The sequence below is a fragment of the Dipodomys ordii genome, unplaced genomic scaffold (genome assembly GCF_000151885.1).
Source record: "Dipodomys ordii isolate 6190 unplaced genomic scaffold, Dord_2.0 Scaffold13, whole genome shotgun sequence".
In the NCBI taxonomy this organism is placed as follows: Eukaryota; Metazoa; Chordata; class Mammalia; order Rodentia; family Heteromyidae; genus Dipodomys; species Dipodomys ordii.
This window is the reverse complement of record NW_012267229.1, coordinates 11848165-11855447: the sequence shown is the minus strand read 5'-3', so window position 1 is coordinate 11855447 and position 7283 is coordinate 11848165.

Sequence of the window (7283 nt, the reverse complement as noted above, 5' to 3'; positions counted from 1 at the left end):
AGACACTATGTTGAAAACAAACTTTACAACTTCGGGGAGGGGGGAGGGAGGAGTTGGGGAGGTGGGGAGGGAAGGGATGGTAGGGGAAAAACAAAGGAGGAGGTAACAATGCTTGATAGGAAATGGACTCATTACCTTACTCATATATCTGTAACCCCTATGTACAATATTTTTACAATAAAAATATATAAAAGGAAAAATGCTTAAAACCATTCCCACTGGGTGTGGTTGTACAGACCTGTAATCCCAGCTACTGGCTAGCCAGGGAGAAAGCATAGGTTACCACTGGAAAAACAAATTTGGAACAAAGTCTGGGAGATGTGGCTCAAATGATAGAGCACTTGCCTCGAATGTATGAGGCCATAACTACAGTTTCAAAAGGAAGAAAAATGAGCAATAAACACACTCATGATGACCTCTGATTTGAATAGTTCATTGAGTGGTCTTGGAGCTCTTTGGGTTCTTGTTTCCTTTTTAGTGAGGTGGGGTGACAGGGACATAATAACCACATGAGATGCAGAGTCATACACCACTTCTGACAGTGTCTGACATGTGGAGTTATCACTCAGCAGATGCCCAGGACAAGTTTTCAGTGACCTTAGATGATACAGATAGGTATTTGTAAATAGATACAGAAAACAAACATGGATGTATTATAGATTGTGTTGGCCAACTTCCCATTACTGTGACAAATGCCTGAGACAAATCAACCTAAACAGTAAAAAGGCTGTCATGGCTTATAGCTTCAGAGGATTCAGTGCAAGATAAGTTGGCCTTTTTGCTCTGAGATCTGTGGGGAGTCAGCACCTCATGGTGAGGAGGATGAGGGGATCCAAAGCCTGTTCACTTCAAGGCTGGAGCTTGAGACCGAAAGGGAAGAGGCCAGGGTCCCTCCTTCTCTTTCAAGGATGTGTCCCAACCATGATCTGAGGACTCCCACTGGCTTTAACTCTTAAAGGCCACTATGGAGACCAAGCTTTTAACACATGGGAGATGAGAGGAGATTTCAGATCCAAAGTACAGCACAGAAGTAAATACTGCAGAAAGATACCTCTGTGTCTTTTATCTCCTCCTTTCCTATTCACCTCTACCTTGGTGGAAGATGAACAGTAGTATACACACACACACACAGACACATACACACACACACACACACAGCATCACAAATATCTATAGCTGGGTAATTTGCTATGCTGGTATTTAAGGTTTTTAGCAGTTAAATGAAACTACATGTTGAAAGTTGAATGCAGTATTTGTCAGGAAGAGAAAACATCACACACATCACTGTGGCACATGAGACTAACACTGGGTTTTAACTTTGTTCCTTTCTTAGTTATGCAACGAGCAGTGATCACAGTTCACATTGCTTCCTTGCCTTTCCCTGTTTCAAGTAGTCATCACTGAAAGGTTGAGTAATATAACATGGATAGAGAAACAAATCTAGAATTCTAGGGGTTGTGGATGGTGTGGTAGGGTATGGCTTAATATGAGTGAGGCCCTTTGTTCAATGTCCAGGTGGGGAGAGAGAGAGATAGACAGAGAGAGAGAGAGAAAGGGAAAGAGAGAGAGAGAGAGAAACATACAGGGAGATACAGACTGAGAGAAAGAGATAGACACAGAGAGATAGAGAGACGGAAAGAATGGGGATAAAGGAGAAAAATAGGGATAAAGGAAAGAAAGAAGAAAAGACAAAAAGAAGGAAGGAAAGGAGTAAGGAAGGGACAAAAGGAATAAATCTATAATTACAGGCCTGGGTTTCAGTCTCAGCATCTCTACTGACCATGAGAGGTGACAGTGGACAAGTTCCACTCTCTGCTCCGTTTCCCCATCTGCAATTGGGATACTAGGAGGATCTATCACAGGAACGAGGCAGGCTTTCAGCAAATGAATAAAACAAAGTTCTGACAGCCCTGCCTGCCCCTCAGATGGGCTCAGCCAGTCGCCTCTCACTGCTCATTTGGGTGCAGTGTGTGTGTGTGTAGTAGAAATACTTGTAAAAGTTGGTCCCCAGCCCTTTAGGAATGTAGGGTCACATTACCACAGTCCCAACCTGTGGAGCCAGAAAGCCTGCTATGCTCAGGAGTTGGTCAAAGGGGACAAAGGCAAAACAGCCTGTTGGGGAGCTGTGAGCAGGGCAGGGTCTCCTGACCTGTGTTAAGACAGGCCTCCATCTTGCTGTCCTGAAAGAGGGAAAACAAATTTCCCATGAGAAAAGCAAGATGAGCAGGGCTGTCTGTGGGGACGTGTTACCTGCTGACCTGTGTGTCCTATATGTGGAAGCTGTGAACCCCCCTTACCTCAATGAGACTGTATTTGGAGACAAAGCCTTTAAGAGATCATTGAGGTTAAATTTGGACATTGGGAAGTGCCATCCAACAGGACTGGTGCTGTTAGAAGAAGATACACAGAAACACACAGAGTACAGACAGTGTGCAGAGACAGGGAGAAGATGACAAGGGCAAGACAAGAAGAGAAGCTAACCCTGCCTACACATTGATCTTAGACTGGCAGCCAAAAACCTGTGAGGAAATACATATCTACTTCTCTTCTTACCCAGCTCTATGTGCATTGTTGTAGCCAGACCTGACAAATGTACACATGCACCATGAAGCAGAAAGCATGGGATGTATTAAAGAAGAAGAGGTTGTGGAGGAAAGTGAGGCAGATGGTCCTCACCGAACAATCACAATTGATCATCCAGAATCCCCAAAGCCTTGCCCACCTCAGGATGGTTCCGTGAGAGTCTTCCTGTCCAAAGAGGATGAGCAAAAATTCTGGTCGTGGAGCTAGACCCACTCACTGGCTGCCTCCAAGCTTGTTCCACAGCCTTGGGCAGGTTGTTTCATCAAGAGAAGAAGAATGACAAGGAATTAAATAATAATACTTTTGGAAAAGTAGGTTATCAACTGAAATAGTCTATGGTGTGACTATTGTTGGAAGCACTCTTTGATTGCATGCCTATGGTCAGTGCTGTAGGTGAAGGCTCCACAGACAATGCTCAGGTATCTGGCTCTCTAGACATTCAGAGCCTTGTTCTTGTCTTCTGAGGCCAAATCTGGGTTTATCTGAAAGTCCAGGGGTAGGACTGGATTAGGAGCTGGAAGAATGAATTCTACCCAAGGGCCATGCTCACCTGTGAGTCCCAGTAGGAGGATCAGTAGTAGGCCAGGAGGAGCAGACTGGGGCCAGGAGTCTGGAATGAGCATCATGGAGACCTCAGCAGTCTGCTGTGTCCTGCTGTCAGTGCTGGGGAGAATCCTGACTCTGCTGTGTGGAAAGATGAGGGACCCTGCCTCTCTCCATGAAAGAGGAAGTAGTTTTTCATCGAGCCTGTCTCTGAACTGGGAAATAGAAATCTGACAACACAGGAAGCTACACAAGGAGAAGTTACCCAGGGTACAATTGAGGTTCTTAATATTCATCTCATGGAAAGATGCTTCTTCTTCACTGGGGCTTGAGCTTCATCCACTAAGACCTGCACACCATCTTGAGGTCTTTGAACTCTTGCTTGGCCAAGAAGGAATTTGCCCTTAAGTCTTATGACTGAGTCTCAGATATGGCTGGCTTGTGGTTTTGTCCTGCACCTGCTTCACCAAGAGCCCCTGAGGTAGAAGCAGACTCGCTCAGTGTTGGGGCAGATGTGACATGCTCCTGAAATGTCACCCGCTGTAACCCCTCTGCTGAGATAACTGGTGCACCTAACCCAAAGTTGGTGTGATGTGCACCTTAGGGATCTGTGTCCCTGTATTCTGTTTAGTTCCAGAGGAGAAAGTGGGTTTAGATGGATGAGTAGCTGCTTGGTGGAGCAAGCTGGGGGTTATGGTTTAATATGAGGACTAGGATTATGTATATTGTGGGAAAGTCCTGGGGCAGGCATGTCAGCTTGGGGACTCTGTGTTCTCTTTTCCTTTTATTTCTTTTAAGTCTAAGACTGGGATTCAAAGTAGGTATCTGATGCATTCGTTCTTTGGCTAACCCTCTATCAAATGAGCCATAGCTCCAGCCACACAGATTCTGTATTCTCTGTATAGAAAGAACCAAGGCCATTTCAGTGTGCCAGATGGAACTGGGGAGGAAGGAAGGGTGAGTGACTGGGATGGGGACCTGCCAAGGAGCTGGGCAGGTCACCCCTGACTTCACCTTGTCATCTCCAACCTGGGATGGGTTGTTTCCCCCTCCCAAAGTGTTTTAGTAGATATTAAAGGGAATATGTCTGGAATAATCTTGAAAAAACAAACAAATCAACCATGGGTCATTATGATACTCTTGGTATGAGATGGGGACAGGAAGACAAAATACAGCTCTTCAAGGAGCTCCATCTGAGATCAATTGCACCCTCTGGGATTCTCAGTACCCCCTTTCTTTTATTGGTGTATGGAAGGGGCAGCTGCTTCGCCTGAGGCCTTGGCTGCCTCTTGGTTTACACCTGGTCACATCACAGGACTTGCATATGTGAAGGTTGATAGATTCCTGAGGCGTGCACTTGTTTCTACACTCCCTGCTTTGCTGGCATTCAGGGTTTGGGGAGGCAGATTTCTGGAGGGGGAGATGTATCATCCCTCTGTGTGGTGTGAGCTGCATGGAACTCTCCAGGCCAGCCCTGCTCCTCCTGGTAACTTTCCCACATCCTGCCCCTGCCTGGCTGTATTCATCAGCTCTGTCTGGGACTTATTTTCCCCTTAAGGACTTGTAGATTCCTACATTTTCAACATAAGAGACTATTTTACCTGAGTGTACCCTGGTGGGCTCCAACAGAGCCTGATTTTCCCAAAGGAAACACCAATGCCAGCTGTCTTTGGTCTTTCATGTGGAAGATGTGCAGTTCAACTGTTCCGTTTTACTGAAGGGAAGAAACCTCATGTGGGCTGGGTACCAGTGGATCTCACTGTAATCTTATCTACTCAAGAGATCTTAGGATCACAGCCTAAAGTCAGACCAGGTAAGAAAGTCCATGAGACCTTCCTCCTCCTCCTCCTCCTCCTTTTCCTCCTTCTCTTCCTCTCTCTCTTCCTTCCTCTTTCTTCCTTCCTCTTTCTTTCTTTCTCTCTCTGTCTTTCTTTCTTTCTTTCTTTCTTTCTTTCTTTCTTTCTTTCTTTCTTTCTTTCTTTCTTTCTTTCTTTCTTTCTTTCTTTCTTTCTCTCTCTCTCTCTCTTTAAATTTTGTCAGTCCAAAGGCTTGAACTAGAGGCATGGGCATTGTCTCTAAGCTCTTTTGCTCAAGGCTAGTGCACTGCTATTTTGAGCCATAGCTCCACTTCCAATTTTCTCACAGTTAACTGGAGATAAGGGTCTCACGGACTTCCTTCTTAGGGTGGCATCAAACCATGATCCTCAGATCTCAAGCTCTAGAGTAGCAAGAATTACAGGCATAAGCCATAAGTGCCTGACTCAGTCCCTTTTTTTTTTAACTCCAGAGAAAGTCATCCTTGCCTACCCCATTTTTTTGAACTCATCCATATGACCTGCCTTGATCAAAGGGGGCTAATAAATGTGGCTTGTGCAACAGCTAGCCTGTGTTGCAAAGAAAATCAGTTGTCACACAAACTAAGATAGAACCCAGTTTAGAGCCAAGCTCAATTAATCAATCTTGACCTAGATCAGCCTCGATCATCTGAGCTACAGCTACTTGGCTGAGTAACAGATGCTTATTGTTGTATGCCACTGAACTTTATGGCCATTGGTTATAAAGCAGTACTGGATAGAACACAAAACTTTAGTGTTGAGGAGCCTAGATTCAGATTTTTACCTTCTAGCATTATGTCTCATTTGCTTATTAGTAATCATTCTATGCCAGTGCCTCCCAAACCAAGACATTTTCCCAAAGTCCAGATGAATAGATAATAGGCGACAGACAGACAGACAGATAGATAGATAGATGACAGAATGACAGGTAGGATTCATGGGACTTGCTCAAGCAATTACAGAGAATGAGGAATTCCATCATGTGCCATAAACAAGCTAGACAATGGGGAAACTGAGGTCAAAGGTCTGAGAACCTGGTGGGGGGAGAATGAGGTGCTGGTGCAAGCCTCAAAGCCCAAGGATTCTAATGTGCAAAGGCAGAAGAGCATGGCATCCCAGCACCAAAAGAGAGAGCAAGGTTGCCTTCCTCTGCCTTTTTGTTCTTTGGTTCTCAGCCACTTGAATGATGCCTATCTACACTAGGTGATGGGAATTTTCCTGATTCAGTTCACTGATTCCAGTGCCAACTTTTGGAGAAGGAATAGAGAGGCTGAATGAAAGCCCAGAAATCACAGAACCAAAGCCAGGTGCAGGAAGCTGCTACTTGCAATCTTAGCTATTTTGGAGTCTGAGGTTTGAGAATAATGGCTTAAAACCAACTGGAGTAGACAAATCTGAGACACTGTTATCAACCAGTAAACAAGCTAGACTTGGAGGTGTGGCTCAAATGGTTAAGCACCCATCCTTGGTCAAAAGAAGCCAAGTGAGAGCATGAAGCTCTGAGTTCAAGCCCCATTATGGCATAATAGCAAAGACATCAACAATACCAACAAAATCAGAACCAGCATAAACCTTTTTCCTTCCTTCAACACTGTAATGAGCTCTATCCAATCACCAAGCTTATTTCTAGAAGCTTTCATGCTTAACTGCTAACCCTTCAACAACCAAGCATTCCTATTAATCACTTTCCTTATCCATGGTGTCTTTGGGACTAATATCTCATGCTCTGGATCCCACTAGGTTTCAGAACCAGCAGTTAGACCAAGGGAAGAAAGGAAGGCAGAGGCTACACACCTTCTGTGAAATTATGTGCAGAGTTAAGTCTCCTTTATCCCTGTGATGTCACAATCCTGTCCCAGAGCTACAGTCTATGCAGAGTTGCCCAACCAATCTCGTACATCATCCCACACATCTTTCATGTGCCTCTGAGCTCGCTAGAGGATGAGGAATAATGGATTAATGGGCAAGAGCACCAGTTTGGGGACCAGATACAAACTAGGTTAAAATCCTATATCCAGGCCTGGCATGGGTAGCTCAACACCTGTAATCCTAGCTACTCAGGAGGCTGAGATCTGAGACTTTTGGCTGGAAAATCTGTGAGAGTCTTATCTCCAGTTAACCTCTCAGAAAACTGGAGGAGGAACTGTGGCTCAAGTAGTTAGAGTGCTAGATTTGAGTGAAAAAAAGTTAAGGGACAGTGCCCAGGCTTTTAGTTCAAGCCCCAGTACTAGCCATATGAAAAAAGTAAAATCTTGAATCCACCTACTAGTATCTGATTAATTCGGGTTAATGATGTGGACATATACTCTTCAGCCTTCTTGA